The 21,620-nt window shown below is 34.1% G+C and overlaps 1 protein-coding gene across 3 annotated transcripts in view; it reads left to right on the top strand.

Moving 5' to 3' along the window:
- LOC142331061 (protein qui-1) overlaps window positions 1-21,620 on the top strand; it is an 889,030-nt gene that overhangs the window by 89,363 nt on the left and 778,047 nt on the right. For all 3 annotated transcript variants that reach the window (XM_075376703.1, XM_075376704.1, XM_075376705.1), the window contains one exon: window positions 21,295-21,347. The gene's annotated coding sequence lies outside the window, so the exon portion shown is untranslated. The remainder of the gene's footprint in view (window positions 1-21,294; window positions 21,348-21,620) is intronic.

Genomic DNA, 21,620 nt, shown 5'->3' with positions numbered 1-21,620 from the left:
ATATTACATTTTCACAAATACATTATTAATCTTAGAAAAGATAAAGGCTATTTGCCTTCTCAAATAGGAAATGTTGATCAAACCCCCGTATATTTTTAAATGCCATTTGACAAAACCGTAAACAAAAAAGGTGAAAAAAGTGTTACGATTCGCACTGGTGGTAATGAAAAAGAAAGGTGTAGTGTTATGCTTTGCATTACTTCTGATGGATCAAAATTACCTCCGTACATTGTTTTTAAAAGAAAAACTCTTCCTACCGTACAGGTAAATGGAGTTATTATCAGAGCACAGGAATCAGATTGGATGGACGAAACCTTAATTTTAGATCGGATCAGGTGTGTATGGTAAAAGCGATCAGAGATCAGATTTACTTAATTAAAAAATGCCGGTGTGCTAGTAATTGATAGTTATCGGGGGCATACGACTGATAAAGTGAAAAAAAAAAGGGTATGACAGATCAAGTAATAATTCCAGGGGAATTGACATTTCTATTGCAACCACTAGATGTTTGCATTATTAAACCGTTCAAATCTGCATTAAAACAATTGTACAGTAAATGGATGGCTGATGAAAATTTATTTCTCACGCCTACAGGGAGAATCAAACGCCTAGATTTTAACCGGATTTGTGTTTGGATAAAATATGCTTGGGAAGGTATTTACACGGAATTAGTAAAGTTTTAAAAAATGCGGAATATCTAATGAACTTGATGGTAGTGAAGACGATCACCTTTGGCAGGGCGACGTGGAGACTACTGGGGTAACTCTTCTACAGACATTGACAGTGACGGTGATTAATTAAAAATAAAATCCCATATTAAAAAGCGTATTGAAATGATCCTTTTCAACATGATGCTTTCTTTTCGTTTTACTGGCCTACTGATTCTGAAATAAACTAGTACTTTACGGTAATTAATTATTAATGTAATATTAATATTGTAATTTAAATGAACGAATTAAATGCTTTCTTTACTTTCTAAATATTTTCGTATTTACGTATTTTTTTTTTTATCATATCTGTTGCACTTCAAAATACCGGTAAATACTGGATTTTTTTTAGATTTTCGGTCCGGAAAATCGAGGTGCGGGGCTTGTTCGCGGGCGGGGGGGGGGTACTCGAATAAATACGGTATTTTACGCCAAAGATAAAATAAAATAGTGTTTTTTTATTTACCCTGTTTTTTTTTGTTTTTTACCTCAGATTTTTCAAAAAAAAATACTAATAATACTTTTCAGGTACCTATTTCTTTTCAATTTTTCAGGTCGGATTTCATATGAAACCACTAAATTTAATTTTTAATTTTGGTTCTAAGAATCACAGTAAGGCTTAATTTTACCGAGGCGTAGAAACCAGAGCGAAACCTTTCCCCAGCCAAAACTCGCCAACGAAACGTTTCTGAACCTATTTTTATGTGAACTTTCTTCTTTTTTTCACCAGTAGATCATGTCCTGAAAAATCTATTAAATTCATCGTCAATCCCTCTCTATATGAACTGTAATTTTGTTACAAAACATTACGGTGAATCAGTTGCGGCTGGGTTTAAAGTAAGTATTTTTTATATATGGCCAAATACCCTGTGGCCATTAATAAATTATGTAAGCATAGATTTAGGGTTTTTATAGATTTAGGGCTTTTAGGATATAAGGTTTTTATATCATCTCCTTCCAAGATTCCATAAAATTTTAAAGGATTAAATTTCCTCCCAATAGATATATATAGTTCAAAAATACAATTTATAAAAATCTGAAGTGGAAACAACAGACTTCGTTTTACGCCTGTTAAATTACATATACACATTTTTTACTGCGCTTCATTTAAACTTATTTCATTTGAAAGTTAGATAATATCCTACAATTCTTTAATATATATTGTTATTACCGACATAATAATTATTCTAAATATCGATTGAATACAAAAAGAGAGGTGCATAATTAGATGTTACAACAGTCCTAAACGCAAAATTTCAACGTTCTGCGGCTAATCGATTTTGAGTTATGCGAGATGCATATGTATGCACAGACGTCACGCTGAAACTAGTCAAAATGGATTCAGGGATGGTCAAAATGGATATTTCCGTTGAAATCTAAAAACCGAAACTTTTCGCGATCACAGTACTTTCTTTATTTCGTACAAGGAAGTAAAAAAGGACTATAAAATATCTTTTCAAACGAGTTTAGTTATTTTGAACGTGTTTTTACTATAAATAGGTATTATAAAAATGTAAAGCCGACTTAAAATGTCTATTAAAAAAAAAGCACAACATTTGTCTATTTCGTCAGTTTTACGTAACCCCCGACACAGTTTCTCAAATCGATGAAAATTAAGAAAAACAGATTTAAAGGAGAAGAAGAGAAAAAAGGAAAAGAGAAGTTTGTTTGATAATTTTGAATATTTAAAGCTTCTATTAACTGATTAAGGATTAGAAATGGAGAATATAGTAAATAAAATTTATTAAATTAGATATCGCTTACCGTTACCGCTTATCTTAAGGAGAGTGTTAGGGAGTCCTAATGGGGATCTTAAACGAAAGAGAAATAATAATAAACTCCAAAAAAAATATTGTAATTGCATATTTATTGTTTTCTTAAAAAAGGGTTTTAATCATTAATATTACGTTATTATAAATTAATTTACTTATTAAAGGAAAGCTGAAATTAAGGGTTTTTTAAATTATAAAATACCGTAGAATTTATTCAATTCTCTGAAAAAAATTCAAACTGAAGGGTATTCTAAGACCGTTAAAAATGTCGAAAATGATAAAGTTTGATTTAAACTAAACTATTTGTACAATAAAGGAAAGAGAGGGAATAATTATTTCAATTTCTTATCATTATACTTAGAATAAAACTTTCATCCGTATAAAATGTCCCATTACTTGAGCGTTAGTTTTGTTCATATTTAAGCGAATTAATCATGTAGTATTACTTTTAAAACTTGATGAAATAACAGGCTTTTAACACGGGCAATATTTAATTAAATAATTGTACATTTATATGGAGGGAATCAAGGAAATATTGTTATAATAGGTTTCATTATTGATTACGCTGACCTTTAACATAACCGATTTGTATAGAAGTCTATAAAACCTGTTGATGACTGGATTATTTATTAATATCATTCGCTTTTAAACTTCGTTAACTAAAAGATAATAATATTAAAATGTCAACATATTTTTCAGATCTCTCTCTCTATAATTCTTTATCTTAATGGAAATATATATATATCTTGTGGTGTCTGTGAGTCGACTACTCTTTCATGCAAAAACTATTCGACCGATCTGAAACTTTGCATAAACGTAAATTTTTTACCTGGCGAGGATATAGTATTATCGCCGTTACAAAATGTTTCACCTCTTCAAGATGATGACTTTTAACGGTTTACGGTAACAACCGGATTGATTTCGTTGCCGTCATTCAAACTTTATTATGGACAAAGCGATGCTCAAATCGAATTCGGAGACTACTTACAATATTTGAAATTAAATTTTCTACGAAAAAGTGTCAGTGTATTTTTCAATATTTCTTTTGGTTAATGATAAAAGTAGCTTTGAAAGTGTGATGGTGTCGGCGTGGCGGCACAGCCGACACAGTTACTACCGGTTTTTCATTGTGTGGGACGTGATGCGCCACAACAGGCCGCGCCATCCTCCGGTCACTTGATTAAAATATATTAAAAGAAAATAAAAAACAATTAAAAGTGAGAATGTAGTTTTACGGTCACCTCCTCGCGATATTTTTCAGGTAACGCTACTTATTTACCCACAGGAAGTAAATGTAAGAGGCTACAAATGTAATTTTTAAGACTGGGCCGGTTATTTTGAAACCCGTATACACCAGGTCGCTCAAACTCTCGAGTCCTATATTGACCAAACCGTTGCTCTGAAGAAATTACAATACAGCGATAGATTTTTATAAAGCGAAGAGGCTTTAATTGTTAAGACGATAATGAATTCGGTCGGAGTCGAGGAGATATCACGCCAAGGCTAAACGGGGAGGTTGAGCGTACCGAGCCCTGACCGGCTAGTGTTATATAAAGCTTCATTAAAAGATTAAGGAATACATTACACTTCCTCCAATAAGACAAAGAATTTTCACAAGGTTCTTACTAAACAGCATTTTTACAAATTATCACGACTAATTATAGCAGCACACGCTACGCCTAAGTTGCAAAATTGTTTATTTTGGGCGGATGAATCAATTCACTGCTGAAGCTTGTGTGTGGGAATATAGAAACGGAAATTTGTAGCATATCATGACCGGGATACAAACCACGGGCCCCCGGATAAAAGGCCGAGTACTATCATTCCGCTACGAAGATTAGCAATTTTAAAAATTAATCTAGTCATTTTTTTTTTTGTTCATATTTTCTTATTTGATATTTGTATTACTATAATTATTTTAGATTTATTTTCTTTCTAGCGCTTTTAATATACCGACTTTTGTATTACATATAAATTATCTCTAAAAGTGTTTTTCATGAAGAACCGGAAAAGAATTTTAGGACGTGTACTTGAAATGGAAATAAAACAAGTAGTTTATATAAACAACGTGACTGAAAAATCTCTTAATTTTCGAGTTTTATTTGTGAAAAATTTCTTTCCGATTTCTGCTCCAATGGAAAAATGATGCGCTATTGAAATCGTTAAAGCATTAAATAGCCAATTTCATTGTTTCATATATATGATTTCAAAATTATCGAGTAATACAGTATTTATTCTGCCATAATTCTGTTTGTTTTGTTTTTATAAAAATTCAGTTTGCTTTTAAACGATTTTCATGTTCGGTTGACAAAACTTACGTATATCTCATAATTAATCCCCTACAGATTTTTTGGTAAACTTTTATTTGAGTACTATAATTTAACGAAATTACTGTACGAGTATATCAAACATAAAAAATTGAGTTCGGTAAACCTTTCTTGTGTTTTATAATAATTTTCGCAAATTACCAGACTTTTAGTTCTAGGAATAATTTTATTCAAATTTTCGGGATAAAAGCCGTATGAAACCTTCAAATTTAGCCCTTAATCTAAATTTCAGCGAGGCTTCATTTATTCTTGGAGCATACATCAAGACAAAATTTTGCGCAAACTAAAATTCGAAAACAAGCGTTGATATGTTTACGTGAACGTTTTTTATTTTTACTTAGAAAATCTGTCCTGATTATCTTTTTGTTTTACAACCATAAATGTATCAGGCGTACGATTAACTATCAGGTTTAGACTGTTGAAGTAGTTATCAGGAAGAAGGTCCGTGTTATCGTAAAATAACAAACTGTTGTTGTACAAAGCCAGTATGGGCCTACGAGATACAACTTTTGGAGTACGGCGAGCAATAGCAGTATCAACATCACCTAAAGATTCCAGAACAAAGTGCTGAGGATCATTTTGGAGGCGCCATGGTTTGCGAAGAACAAGGAGATCCACGATTACCTAGGGATGCAATCATTTCGTAAAGAAATTCACCGGCTAAGTTGAAAGTGTATGCCGAAGCTTAGCGAGCGCGACTAAAGAGGCTGCATTTATTGGATCTAGAGGCTGTTATGCGTTGAATATGATCATCCTTTTGTTACTGAAATTTTGCCGATACTATTTACGAATTACTTTAATGTAGTAATATGAATTCTTTTGTTTTGTTATTTATGAATCGTTTAAGTTTCGCGGTTTTCATCTTGTTTCTTATATTTGACCGGTGTTAATTTGCTACATATCTTCTTTTTTTCTCGCGTATGAATTGTGACAATTTTTTTTATACTCGGTTGCTTTTTCTGTTTTGTTAACAATTTTATTTTATTATTTCAGTATCTATGTTATGTACCACTTAATTTTTTTCCCGTAACAGTTAATTTTCGCATTGTTTATACTTTTTTGGGTCGGATGTCACAGCGATTTAATTTGTGTTTAATCTAATTTGGATCGCAGTCGTCTAAAATTATATTTAATTTTTTTCAGCATTGATTTTTATTTTATACAAAGTTACACAGGTACAAATATTCTTTCTGTAATGTACTGTTTGGTAATATTTATTTAATTTTATTTATTATCTTTTGAAACACGTTTAGGAGAAAAATTAGAAATTTATTTTTTGAATGACGGGTAATAAATTGCGATTCCCGTTGATCTGATTAACTTTCTGAGTTTGCTTACGTCGACCGGATATCTATTTCATTACGTAAGAATCTAGTTATTATAAATCTTAATTTAACGGATTTCACAGCTGAAATTTGTTTTTAGTTTAGCTTAGGAAATAGTTACGTAACATTTAATTTGAACTTGCTACATTTGCCATGACGATTTCTAATGCGGGCTGTACATCGTCGCACCCCTTAAAATATCGAAATTAAAAAAATATCCGAAAATGATTTTTAGATAATTATCTTAAGAGTATTGCAAGCCGCAATCTCCTGAATACCTCCTTTATTATAGTAAGAAATGGGGAAAATTTGCAATTATTGTTCAAGTTTTTTTTTCCCTTTCTTCGCCGGTTTCAAGGAAGAATTTCAAGATTTCTCGAAACCGGCGTTGAGATATTCGCATGAAGATTACATAAAATCAAATTGATATCTTCAGTAGTTATCGAGAAATTCAGTAATTGTAAATTCTATTTTACCCCGTTTTAATCCTTTAAACTCGGAATTTCAAAAAATCCTTACTTACTGTGAACTTTCACCGTAAGAAGAACGCGTATACAACTTTTTTATCGGTTTATGTTACGTATTAAATTATTTTAAGTATTAAAGTAAGTATTTATTAAAGTTAAGTATTTATTAAATTCTTATTTATGTAATCTTTGCTGGGCGTTGATTTTGAATTGTAAAAATCTTTATTAACTTTTTTATCGCCTGTATTTACATTAATTTTCTCAAAACTAAGTTCTCTACAAGTTTTCTTACTAAATCTTTCACATTTATTAATCTTTTAACAAAGCTATTGTGCTACAAAACCTAAAAAAATTTGTTTTTTGACACCGAATTTTGTGTTTTACATCGGATAATAATTTACGTCTTATGATTGCGTAAGAAACCATCAACTCTACTCCTTAATATCGGTCCCAAAATTACAGTAGGGTTTCTTTTTATTAGAAGAGCTGAAATCCTGGTGAAATCCGTTTCGCCAGCCGTAACTCGAAAACAAAGCGTTTCCACCCTACGTTTATATGAACGTTTTTCATTACTTTCACCAGAAGAGCATGTTCTGAAAATTTCTCAGTTTCTTCGATATATGAAGCAGAAATACCTCGCTTCATAATTAAAAATAAAAAAGTCAACTTTTTATATACGATTTTAATTTTTAATTATTTTTAAATTAATGAATATATAATTTTATTTTCTCTAAAATATTAACTATTTTACAAAATTTGAAGTTATATTCAAAAGGATTATTTACTTTTTAATATAAATAAAAAAAGCTATTTAATTGTAAAGCGAACCGTAACCGATAAGCAGTATTGGCACAATGGAATAATGTAAAACAAGTACAGTTATGATATGCGATGGAAAGTAAATAAAAATTCAATAAATAGTATTATTTTATTATTTCGTGCTGTACATTAAATAACATTTTTATTAACAAATATATGTACTGGTATCTCCTACACAGGAAACCCTCAGGAGTGCCTAATTTTTCACTCTGTGTTGTATCTTTTAGCTTTAATAAAGTCAATTGATATTAAGGGTGTTGTGAAAAATTTTAAATATCCCTTTTGGATATAACTTCAAATTTATAATTCATAATTTTGTAGAATAGTATTAAGCTTGATGAAAGTTATTTTGAGAGAAATAAAATCATTCGTTCATTTTGACTGTTTTCTATTTTTTGAATTAATTTCAACAGTCGTTTAGCTCTTTCTTTCAAGAAAGTTTTTTGGAGTTTAACTCCAAAATTGGAAATAAGTAGTTAAATTTATACAGGGTTAAATATAATGTAATGTTAGCCGAACTCCGTGGCGTTGATGTAGCGTCGCGACATTTCATCTTGAGATCCCAATTTTGAATCCTTTTCAGGCAAGGTATTTTTTCAAATACTACAAAATTCATTATCATTCATCAGTAACTGTAACTAAACGTAAGCCTCTTGTTACTATATAAATAAATTATCGTAATTTAATAATCTGTTAGAACAAGCCGAAAGACTAATTTCGGTTTAGGAATTCTATTTCTAGTTTTCACTGAAAAGATAGCAAAAAAAAGTATCGTTAATTGATTGGCTCTCGATTAAGAAATTATCAAAGTATTCCTTATATTTGTACAGTAATATCTTGTTCGAATCAGAATTCTCTATTTTTATATTTGTCACGACAGCTGTTATTAATTTCTTTCAATTTCTTTTTACTGTGTTATATGGAAATATAAGTAGCTTTTATCCTTATCGACCGGATTTTTTGTTAGCTAAATAACATTTTTAACAAAATAAAAATAAATTTTCTCGAGATAATAGTAAAAAAATGACCTTCAAAAAGACAGAACTAAAAAAAGTACTTCTTTAATTTCAACTTTTTGAAGACGGTACCAAATTAAGGTATCAATTGGGGTATATTTGCTGCTGAATTCAAGAAGTCACGGTTAAAGAAAAAGTGAAAAACTTATTATTTTAAAGTTTAAAATTAGTTAAAACTGAATGAACGTATAAAAGATGTTTGCTTAAACTTAAAAAAAGGAAATGATTGAGCGCATTTCAACAATTTTAAATTTACGTTATACTCTTATATATGTAATGAAAAATAAAAATAGAAGTTTTAAATAGTTATTTATATGTGTAGAAAGTTTATCTCCTACATATAGTGTTTATTACACGTGCTAACAACAAAATGAAAAGAAAAAGAAAGAAAAGAATCTAAGTTTTATATAAGTCGCTCACAACACACATCATACACCTATTTTTACAACTTCTTAATACTGCGATGAAAAAATTTCGTAATTTAATGTAAACCTTTAAATATAAAAACAAAAGTACAAAATATTTTATGAGAGATTACAAATGTTAATAAGCATAATTAGTGTAATAATGAGATACTTCGATCTATCGATCTAAATATATCGGTACTTGCTTTAAATTTTTATTCATTCCTTGATCACTGCCGTTTAGAAATTGTTTTCTGAGGAACATCGTATCTATTTTTGGTATAACCTAAATTCTAAAATGTTGGTCACATCGTGCTTTTGCCATATATTGATTCAACTTTATTTTTTGATAACGCCGTAGCGTTTTTCGCCTGGAAAAAAATTATTTTTTATATAGCATAATTGATAAGTAACATATTTCGATGTAAAATTTGACCGGAAGAATCTAAGCAAAAATATCGATATCTCTAGCCAGTTCAGTTCACACACGCGCGCGCGCGCATTTATACAAATATGGGTGATATTAAAATTTGGGGACTGTTTCACTCTTCAAAACTTAGAGATTCTAGAAGGTAGAAAGTTGCAATGTAAATAGTTAAAAAATTACTATTTTAAATTTGTTCGCCATCTTGGATACTCTCTTTTCTTTTTCCTCTTTAGCCTCCGGGACTACCGTAAGTTATTACTTCACAGGATGAATGACGATGACATGTATGAGTAAATGAAGTGCGTGTAGTCTTGTAAAGCCTCAGGTCGACCATTACTGAGGTGTGTGGTTAATTAGAATCCAACTACCAAAGATCACCGGTATCCACGTTCGAGTATTCAAATCCGTATAAAAATAACTGCCTTTACTAGGATTTGTACCTTAGAACTCTCGACTTTGAAATTTGCTGATTTGCGATGGCGAGTCTACCACAAGGATACCATCTTGGATACGCTACATTGAATCAAACGTGTTTTTAAATAGGAGTAAGTAACACATGTCCACCTTCAATAAAAAAAAATAAATTAGTTATTGTGTATTATTATTTTTACCCTTATTTTTATTATGAAATTGTTATTATTATTATGTTTTGATCATTAATTCCAATATAAACTGTTTAAAGTTTGTTACTGGATGTAATTCTTCCGCTAATTCGAAATAAAAAAGTTATTACGGGATGTTTTACCTCATTTTGTTATTACTGCGATTCTCAAAGATTGGTTATAACTCAAAAAACGAAGGCATTTATCGAGAAACGGTTTTCGTCATCTTTTTTCTCGTGAAATTTTTCATTCAAAATCAGGTATCACATGTTTACCTTCTTATTTGAAATAAATTGATTCAATATGGCGGATAAAAGATGGCGAACTAAAATTTCAAACACACCGTAAAGTAATACATTTGTATCAAGTAGTTCCGCACTGTTTCTACCTCAGTTTTGAAAGATGAATTCGTTTCCGTTCTTTAATATCACTCTGTGTAAGTGTATATATATAAATACATATATATTTTTTTTTATATAAGGAGATCCTTGAAAGGAAAGAGAAAAGGAGGATGAGTTATGCTCCGAAGCACGTTCCAGCAAAGTCCGAGGGTCGAGAGGCTACCTAGGCTATGATTTCCCGTCTTTAGGTCAACAGGCCAGTAGTAGTGCGGATAATAGTAACTGTGACACTGGAAAAATTCATCGGACTCCGCATCTCAGGTCCTAAAATAATCCTTCGCTGCAACCGATAATAAGGCTTCGGTTACACTGGATATATTTGAGAAGCTAGCGAGTAACGTTAAGTTCTTGATTCAACAGGTTGGGAACCTCTTGGTTCTGCTGAAGAAGGTGATTTCTAAACTTTGTTGATGAGCAACTACCTGAAACTCGTTGTATGGAACATCAATGGTGTAATGATCGCAGGAAGGAACTGGAGATGCTGATCTTCTGTCAGCTGCTAGATCTCGTTCTTATTTCGGAAACTTACTGATAACAACTATTTAAGAATAAGGGTCTGTTCAGTATACACAACCAACCACCCAGATGGAAGGGCGCACGGGGAACTGCGATTGCGGTAAGAAATGGGCAACGGCACAATCAGCTACCTCCGATCAGCACCGCCTACATTCAAACGACCTCAATTAAGATCTTGGACTGGTTATAGTCTCTGAAGCTATCAGTTACCTACTGTTCCTCTCGTCACACTATAACCGGTGAAATATTTTGCGAATATTTTGGCACACTTGGGTGCCGGTTCATCGCGGGAGGTAACTGGAACGCAAAGACCGTATTCCGGGGATCTCGGCTTACGACTACACGTGGAAGATCCCAAAAGGTGTCTGTTGATAGGTTGCGGCTACTCGTTATCTCTGGACTTCAACCAACCTACTGGCCTTCGGCTCCGACGAAGATTCCTGACTTGCTGGATTTTTATGTCAGTTCGGGTCTTGCCTTTATATACTGACGTGAAGAAAAACTACTGCTCTACGTCAGACCACTCGCCTGTTCTTCTGACAGTTAGTATGATGGTCGTAAGGGAGAAACGTTCCGTACTCCTACAGAATATTTGGACGGACTGGGAATCATAGAGTAGTTGGATTGAGGAGAAGCTACCTTTCGATGTGGCACTGACGTGCGTAGATGACATGATGTAGCTACCAGGTGCATAACCGCTGTCATGCAGGAGTCTGCGTGGCGCTCTACTCCGTTGGAGGTGGACGGAATACAACGAGGTATGGACTAGCCGTGGGAGGTTATGGACTTGATTAGAACAGAACATTTAGAAGGAGACGACTGCAGTTTGGGAGACCCGAGGACAGGACGGCGATGAACAGAGCGGCTCGCAGATTGAAAGTACTACTGTGTATGCACAAGAACGAGTCGTTCAAGCAGTAAGTTGAGAGTCAATTTTCTCTGAGGAGGGACGATCATTCTTTTTAGAGGATGACGAAGAAATTCAAGCGGCCGCCAATCTCTATCCCGTCGTTGAAAATGACTGATGGGTGGGCCTGTGAACAGTCAAAAGGCCTATTTGTTTGTAAAGCATTTAAGGAATGTGTTTCGGCTGCATGAAATTCACGGTGCTATCGAGGAGGAAGTTAGTGAGTTCTTAAATAGTCCTGTTCCTTTATGTCTCCATTTGATTCTCTTCTCGAAGGGGAGGTACCACAAGAGGTGAAGAGGATTGGGTGCGTACGGAAGTCTCCAGGTTTTGACTGCATTACGCAAAAGATGATTTTTTTTTTTTGTCTTCAGTCATTTGACTGGTTTGATGCAGCTCTCCAAGATTCCCTATCTAGTGCTAGTCGTTTCATTTCAGTATACCCTCTACATCCTACATCCCTAACAATTTGTTTTACATATTCCAAACGTGGCCTGCCTACACAATTTTTTCCTTCTACCTGTCCTTCCAATATTAAAGCGACTATTCCAGGATGCCTTAGTATGTGGCCTATAAGTCTGTCTCTTCTTTTAGCTATATTTTTCCAAACGCTTCTTTCTTCATCTATTTGCCGCAATACCTCTTCATTTGTCACTTTATCCACCCGTCTGATTTTTAACATTCTCCTATAGCACCGCATTTCAAAAGCTTCTAATCTTTTCTTCTCAAATACTCCGATCGTCCAAGTTTCACTTCCATATAAAGCGACACTCCAAACATATACTTTCAAAAATCTTTTCCTGACATTTAAATTAATTTTTGATGTAAACAAATTATATTTCTTACTGAAGGCTCGTTTCGCTTGTGCTATTCGGCATTTTACATCGCTCCTGCTTCGTCCATCTAGTAATTCTACTTCCCAAATAACAAAATCTTCTACCTCCATAATCTTTTCTCCTCCTATTTTCACATTCAGTGGTCCATCTTTGTTATTTCTATTACATTTCATTACTTTTGTTTTGTTCTTGTTTATTTTCATGCGATAGTACTTGCGTAGGACTTCTATGCCATTCATTGTTTCTTCTAAATCTTTTTTACTCTCGGCTAGAATTACTATATCATCAGCAAATCGTAGCATCTTTATCTTTTCACCTTGTACTGTTATTCCGAATCTAAATTGGTCTTTAATATCATTAACTGCTAGTTCCATGTAAAAATAAAAAGTAACGGAGATAGGGAACATCCTTGTCGGACTCTCTTTCTTATTACGGCTTCTTTCTTATGGTCTTCAATTATTACTGTTGCTGTTTGGTTCCTGTACATGTTAGCAATTGTTCTTCTATCTCTGTATTTGAACCCTAATTTTTTTTTAAATGCTGAACATTTTATACCAGTCTACGTTATCGAATGCCTTTTCTAGGTCTATAAACGCCAAGTATGTTGGTTTGTTTTTCTATTAATCTGAGGCCTAAAATTGCTTCCCTTGTCCCTACACTTTTCCTGAAACCAAATTGGTCTTCTCCTAACACTTCTTCCACTCTCCTCTCAATTCTTCTGTATAGAATTCTAGTTAAGATTTTTGATGCGTGACTAGTTAAACTAATTGTTCTGTATTCTTCACATTTATCTGCCCCTGCTTTCTTTGGTATCATTACTATAACACTTTTTTTGAAGTCTGACGGAAATTCCCCTTTTTCATAAATATTACACACCAGTTTGTATAATCTATCAATCGCTTCCTCACCTGCACTGCGCAGTAATTAAATCATAAATAATAAAAATAATAAAAAATCAAAAAATAAATAATTAAAATAACCATAAAAACTATTTAAATAAAAAATTCTAAATAAAAAAGGAAAAGAACCAAAAAGAGTATAAAAAATTTAAAAAATCCTGCACTTAAACCCTACAGGTATTCCGTCTATTCCAGGAGCCTTTCTGCCATTTAAATCTATTAATGCTCTCTTAAATTCAGATCTCAGTATTGTTTCTCCCATTTCATACTCCTCAACTTCCTCTTCTTCCACTATAACACCATTTTCTAATTCATTTCCTCCGTATAACTCTTCAATATATTCCACCCATCTATCGACTTTACCATAAGATGATATCTTATATTAATGTTATGCTATTGTTTTCGTATTACTTCAAAATTATCATCGGGTGGTCCTTTTTCACGTGATGGTCCAGACATACGACTTGCTTATAGCTTCGTTATAAAAGCTGATTGTAAGTAAATGAAGGAGTTCAGCAAAATTGATTAAGGTCGGAAGTACAAATTACACAAATTTAAATTTATATATTCGATAATATTTTTTATTTGATCAAATTATGCACACATATACATTAAAATATATTTCAATCATTATATACATATTTTACACTTAGAAGCAATAATTCGTCACCTAGATTACAATTCATTACATCACATTGATCGAGTTAGTAGAGGGCGCAGTCGTAGACAAAAGAGGACGGTGCGTACTGAAGTACGAAACATACGCTTTCGTTTCGAGTAGGTCGATATATCGAGAAAATACTGCGTCGATACACGTCGAATTTCGCGTTAATATCGTATTAAAAGTACGCAGTCGAAGAAATTCGTCAAACCTTTTGTCGTCCGTAACATTTGCTCTGGATGGTGTATCTCGAAGAAACTGCTGAAACTCCTCGCTGCTGCGTAGAACATTGTCTCGCTTACGTTTGCGGGACTTCCGCATCAACTCAGCTTTCGATTTAGGGGCCATAGTGTTAGATTAAACTATCCTATAATAAAACAGAATTTTTGAGTCGCAGAAGAAAAGATAAGGGATAAAAAATTATTTTTGATTTGATTTGATTTGATTCTATTAGATTTAACAAAGTTCAACTTTATTTATACTATTAATTTACTTTATTTAATAATCGGTATATATTTGAGTTTGACGCATACTTACTTTGGCGGCGCTATTCTAACCTATTCGTTTTAAAAGGACGATTAAAACAGAAATTTTAAGTCGCCGAATAAAACATAAGCGATAAAAGTGTTTTTGATTTGATTTGATTTTATTTACTTTTATAAGGTTTAATTTTAATTGATATTTGTAATTTAGTTTATTTAATAATCATTATTTATTCAAGTTTTACATATACTTACATTGGCGGCGCTATTCTAATCTATTTATTTTAAAAGAATAATTAAAACAGAAATTTTGAGTTGCAGAATAAAAGATAAGAGATAAAAATATTATTGATTTGATTTGACTCTATTTGACGTTGGTTTTGTGGTCTGGGGGATGTGAAACGCGAAGATATGTCGAAATTTTCCGGAAGTCGAATGATTGTACCCATTACAATAAGCAACTTTCTTACGAAATCTATCAAAAACGTTGATTGTGTCTCTTTGTTATAAAAGTGTATTTTATAATAAGGTATTTAAAGGAATTGCAATAATTACTTGTCATTTCCAACTGTAACTAATTTACTTGTTTGAAAAATAAGTAATACATCTTTTTTTTTTTGTATCAGTAAATTAATTATAAAACGCATGTATCCTAAATAAATCACAAATATTGAAATAGTTTGAAATTTTCATAAAGAGAGGAGCAGGTAATTTTCTCCTTGCAAATTTACTCCAGTGTAAATATTTTTCATTAAAAAATAATTTTAAGCAGTAAATAAGAAAATAAGTTTTTTAATCACAATTTTTTGTTCTATAATTAATAAAAAAAAAGGAAAGAGTTAAAAACATTTTTGGAAGACAAATTTTCATATAGTGTTGTGATTTTGAAAAATTTTCAACATATACAAAAGTAGAAAAATTAATTAAATGCAACAGTCACATTTTATCTTTGCATTTGAGTTTGAAACTTCATAAATCTAGTTTCAATAGTAAAATAATCAACGAATCAACGTCGGTTCATATTTTATTCCTATTTTTTTTTTTTTTTTTTTTTTTTAATTAATTAATCCCCACAAAAGCTTTCAGAGACGTGTACGTGGTAATATGGAAATGGAATTTCCATATTCCCATATAAAGTAGCGTATGAAAAATGCCATATCTAACCGTGATTCGATCCCGAGACCTCCGAATGAAAAGTTGAGTCGCCACCACTCCGCTATAGAAATCGGCGTATAATAGAAAGAAATTTCATTATTGAAATTTTTCTTGAAATCTGAGAAAAAAGCACAGGTTAGTCGACTTTGTAAACCAGCTCAAATTTACGCTCGTGTGAAACGAAAAAAAATGTTTTCAATTTACTCTATACAACGATTAGTATTAATAATTTGTTATTTTTCTCACTCAGTTTGAGTGTTTTAGAATAAATTGTTTTCTCCATTATCGGGTTTGTATAAGTAATTTATCTTATTTAATCAGGAATGATAATTTTAAAAAATAAAAAAAATATAACTTTCCATTCTTATAACCTTGTTTGTATATATAATTTATTGTAAATGTAAAAATATTATATACAACCTTTGCACAAGGTAACTGAAAAATAGAATATTAAAAATAAGGACGGATGTTATTATTAAATGCAACCATTGGAAATAAGTATGGTTTGTTACACGCGTGCGTGTGTGCGTGATAAGGGAAGGGATAAAATTTTCAATTTCGCAAAAGGCGACAAAATTGTAAATATCCAACTTATGTTTAAATTAAAAAGTACCAAAGCGATTAAATTTTGAATAAAAATTACCTTCAAATTTAATATCTTATTTAAACGAATTTATACATATATGAGTTGGTTTATTTGTATAAACAAAATTAATGGAAAAAACTGAGTATTTAAATTATAATTTTGTTAAACCCATTTTCATGCTTAATTGAGAAATTAATGAAACGATAAACAAAGTTATTTATAAAGCGAAAATATATATATATATATAAACAGGAAAAGAAATTCTATTGAACACGCTAACATTTAGAAGGTATTTGAAACATTCCAGTTTTTCATTAAATATCATGAATTGTAAACAACCAATCCGTTCCAATGTGCATTCCTGTACTTACATAACATGTGACATAGGAACCATTATTAATTAAACCTCCCGTATCACGTTTCTGCTAATTTACCATTATACTGTAGTAAATCCATTTGTCTCAATAACAACCAACAAAAAACCAAACTTATCCGAGAAAATTGAAAAAAGAAAATATAACAGTTAAATTTACAGTACGTATAATTTTATAAACTTTGAAAATAGAAAAATGCATTAATTCAAAATTTATAATAATTTAATAAACATCGCGATATAAGTACTTGAAAGTCCCCTACTCTGGAGTGACAGTCTATATGCTTTATTTCCCAAAGAAGGTAAACTAAACTTTGTATTTCACAGTCTCGGTCAGGGGTGGCCCAGTCGAAGGAACACATGATGTTCGACTGCCCAGCTCTTGAGGGAGCCAAAACTCAGGGGGTGTGGCGAGAGCCGCACTGTCAGACCGTGTGGGAGTTCCTTGATGCGGTTGCTTTGTTCAACCGGCATCAGTACTTTTGCCTAACAGAAAAGACTCCTACCGCGCTGCTGTGGTAAGCTAACCGAGAGATATGGCTGGCCAGATTAAGGCTCCAAGCGCTTTAATGGTGGACAGATACTTGCTGGCTTAGGCGTAGCAGCGAATTGCTGTCTTCAACGAAATAAATTTGATTATTGATAGTCATATATGTTTTAGTAGTTGACAGGGTGCGCCTACCCGTTTTAGTGGTATATGACAAGTGGGCGGTGGGACACGCATGCGAGTGGTGTATGATACCACGCTTATTCCGCTCACGATTTTAGATTAGCTCTAGGGGCTTGTTAGGACACTGGTCGCTAAACTGATTCGAGGCTCAGTAGCCATTTGCGGCACATATATTCGATCTAATGCTTAGGGCGATCGAAGGGGGTGTGGTGGTGGCGGGAGAAATGAACACAGGGCGGGAGAAACCAATTACACAGTCTCTCCTAATATTTTTACGACTAGTCAGAAAGTTGCTTCAACAAAGAACAACACAATTGTGTCTCCATGCCACGGAGTGGTAGAGTCTCAGCCTTTGAGGTTCTGGGTTTGAATCCCGGCCATGGCATGGTATGGCATTTTTCATACACAACAAATTTCCACTGTAATAGGGTAAAGTGTCCTAAACAGTCGATACCAGTCACATCACCTCAAAAAAAGAATAATATAACATCTCAATCTGTCTTAAGATTTCTTTTTATTCTGTATTTTATCAACCCCCCTAAACAATTTCAGTGCCTCCTCTAGCACCACGCTTCAATTTTATTTTTCCCTTTCTGTTTTAATTGTTTTTTTATAATATTTTTTTAATAAAAAAATCTCAAAAGTCTACACTACCACGGAGAGCTTCCGTCCCCCATGAGATTGAATAAAATCCACCCTGCACGCGGTCGGGAGTAGGGTGATCGTTTTCCGCGGGGTGGATGTTATTCATTCTGGTGGGGAACGTCCGCTCGCCACTTTCGTGGCTCACATTCGTTGGGTGTCATCTGGATGCTCCACTGTCATACTAGGGTCGGAATACTTCCAGTTTGGATGGAGTATCGATGACACCCAAGCTGGGCAGGATGGCGCAGTTGGGCAGGATTCTGGACGGGCTCCCGGGTATCAGAATGCTGGTTACTTTGGACGCTAACACTAAGTCTCCCGCCTGGGGTTCACCACTCACTGACTTCAGAGGCGCTGGTCTCGAACAGTTCGTTGAAGCCAGGAACCTCTACTTGATTACCGACGCAGAACAACCGCCGACTTTCTCTTCCAAACTGGAGGAAAATTACATCGACTTCACTTTGGTGACGGGCGACTTGCCACGAAGTACAAGTAGTTGGACTGTCTGACCCGAGGCCAGTGTGAACGATCATAGGCTCATAACCTGTGAGATTGTTTAAGAGCTCCAGATTCGGGTCGCTATAATCTAAGGGACCTGGATCAGAAGAGGCTGCGGCGCGAGTGCGTAGCTGGCTTGCAGGGTTGGAATGGCGCATGGAGCATAGGGAGGAGATGGAATTGATGGCTGAACGATTCGGCCGAGCCATCAAGACTAACTGCGATAGAATCCTACGGCGGCTAATGAACGGTCCCTTAGGTAGTGGCCAGTCCGCTGATCAGAGCGTGCCTGGAGTCGCCATGACCGCTGCTTCCGAGGAGCCGTCTGTTAAATGCAGGCGGAAATGTAGGAAAAGTGGTGGTCCTCTGACCTTACTGTGCTCCGCGCAAGAGTTAGGTCCGGTAGGAGAAGATACCAGCGTCACCTCATAACGGGGATTATCGTCGATGACGTATGTATCGGCGCGCCCGTATTGAGTATGTTCATGCCATCAAAGAAACTAGACTCAAGTTATGGCAAGAATGCATGTGCGAGTTGCAGCGCAACCCCTGGTAGTTCGCAAAATCATGTTACCGGCCAACAAACATTGCACGTGCTGTCCAGAGTTCGATGCGGGTTTGGTGGTCGTGATCACACTTTGACATCTGTGGCGACTTACCAAGCATTCCTCGATACTCTGTTTTCAGATGCTCTGGAAGGTAAAACAGAGGTCAGCGTTAGGACGGGGACTATAACCTTTCCTGGCGTACGGGCTGTGGATCCCGTTGATATAAACAAAGTGGTTTCTCGAATGGCACTGAAAAAGGCACCGGAGATTGACCAGCTTGACCCGGATATATTCCATCATCTGCTACTTGGCAAGCTGTTCTTGGGGTGCCTAAGCTGGGGCTGCTTCCCGTCTTGTTGGAAAGTGGCTTTAGTGAGGGTGCTTTTAAAACAAGGAAAGGATAGTGAGGTCGCTAGTTATCGACCCATCAGTCTCTTGCCGGTAATCGGCGAGTTGTGATGAAAGGCTAGTTGTGGAACGGCTCTGGGAAAGCATTGAGGTGAACTGTTTTCTAAATCGAGGCCAGTGCATACTGGCCTCGATTTACGAAAGGAGTTGGCACCGAGGATTACATCTTAAATGTTCTTGCCGAGGTGGAAAGCGTCGACTGTAAATATGTTTTGGCAATTTTTATAGACATAGATGCAGCATTTCCTTCCTTGTTTTGGTGTTCTGTTCTCTATGAGTTGGAATGCCGCAATGTTCCCGTAGCCCTGCAGGCCATAGTACGTGACTATTTGTCTAACCGTACGGCTCTGTTTAAGGATGCGCACCTAGTTGTGGAAAAATCAGTCACCAGGGGAAGCTCGCAGAGTTCCGTTCTCGGTCGCTTGCTGTGGAACCTGGAATTCGACGGATTTCTGGGATTGACATTCCCAGAAGGGGTCACGGCCCAGGCCTTCGCCGATGACTGTCTCCTGTTAGTTCGTGGTAATTCACGACCACGGCTAGAAGACCGGGCACAAGCGGCTTTGTCAACCGCAGAGAGCTGGGTGGACATGGAAAATTTTAAGATTTCTGTGCCCAAGACGAAGTGTATGCTTCTCAAAGGTGCAGACAAATTATCGTACAGTAGTAACTCCCATATTAAGTATAGGTGTGAATTAAAGGTAAAATATCTTGATATAGTAATGTCTTATCGTAGCGTGATATTTTTATATAATGTTTATTTATTAGTCGCAGAATATTTATTTGTAATCGAAATTATAAATCTTATTAGCTGTTATGAAGTCACCCTTATACAGTAAATGGATGATTTTCAAAGAATTTGGAAATCGCTACTGCGCCCGGTAATGTTTATACACATATATACGAGACAGTATGACATTTAAGATATTTTCGTCCACTCTGCCGTAAGCATAACTTATTTTCACAAAACTTGGTAGGTTGATGTAAGCCTATTGGGAACAGAGCTCTATTGATTTTCAAGCGAATCGGTTCGTAGGAACCGGAGTTTGAGCCAAAGCCTGGATTTTTGGGGACATTTTCAGCTTTTTTCGTTCTACTTGGCGTAATTATTAACCGATTTTTATAAAACTTAGTAGGGAGATATAAACCTATTTAAAAATAAACCCCTATTTATTTTCAAGGGTATCGGTTCAGAGGAACCGGAGTTACTGACAAAAGTTTTTGGATACCTTTTCAAGACTAAAACCGGAAATCCGCCCTTCTGACGCACTTAACAGCGACAAAGTTTCCTTTATTACTTTATGAAAAATCGCCTAGTTGGTACTGCTTGATGTCTGGTAATGTGTGTCTAAATCGGTTTACCTATATAATATCGGTTTTGAAATAATATTACAAACAATTTTTTTTTTTTTTTTTTTTTTTTGACTTCAGTCATTTGACTGGTTTGATGCAGCTCTCCAAGATTCCCTATCTAGTGCTAGTCGAACAAATTTTTATAAAAGGCTATTTCATTTTCGGCCAAGTATAAAATATTTACTTTGACTTAATTAAAGACAATATCATGTAATCGTAAATATTGATATTAGTACTCGTATATTATTTATATACTATTTCTTATTTGTTAAATAATAGTTTTTTTCCTTTAATATAATGAAAATAAAGTTTATTTCTATAAAAGAAATCTCAAGACATTTATCAAAGTCTACTTATAAAAAATTACTTTTATTAATAATTTGTGCGCGTGCGTGATATGATAAACAATAGCAGGAGTAGCGTAATTATTAGTAATTAATGCAAAAAATGCTTTGTTTAGTTAATTTTCTAAATTGTTTTTTTTTTTCAGATAGAAGACGTAATCTTGTGTAATCACAGGTGTACACAGTATTCAGAATAAAGGTATTTAATAACGTGTGCTATATTACAATTTTACGGTGTATTTCTACCATCTGCATACAACATTAAACTCCTAATCCGATTCTGCAAAGCATTTCACGGGTCTTAATGGCTTAAGTAAAATTAAAATACCTTAAATCCTTTTATTAACCTCTTTATTTTTTTAACTTATTGTTTCTTTTTTATTTTTAATACGGCAGTCATTAATCTTTAAAAAAATATATCGAGGTGAATTAAATGTGGAGTAATAAATATTAATTTCTACAACTTGGACAG

This window comes from Lycorma delicatula, chromosome 10 (genome assembly GCF_047948215.1).
Source record: "Lycorma delicatula isolate Av1 chromosome 10, ASM4794821v1, whole genome shotgun sequence".
NCBI lineage: Eukaryota > Metazoa > Arthropoda > Insecta > Hemiptera > Fulgoridae > Lycorma > Lycorma delicatula.
This window is presented reverse-complemented; position numbering and strand designations above follow the sequence as displayed.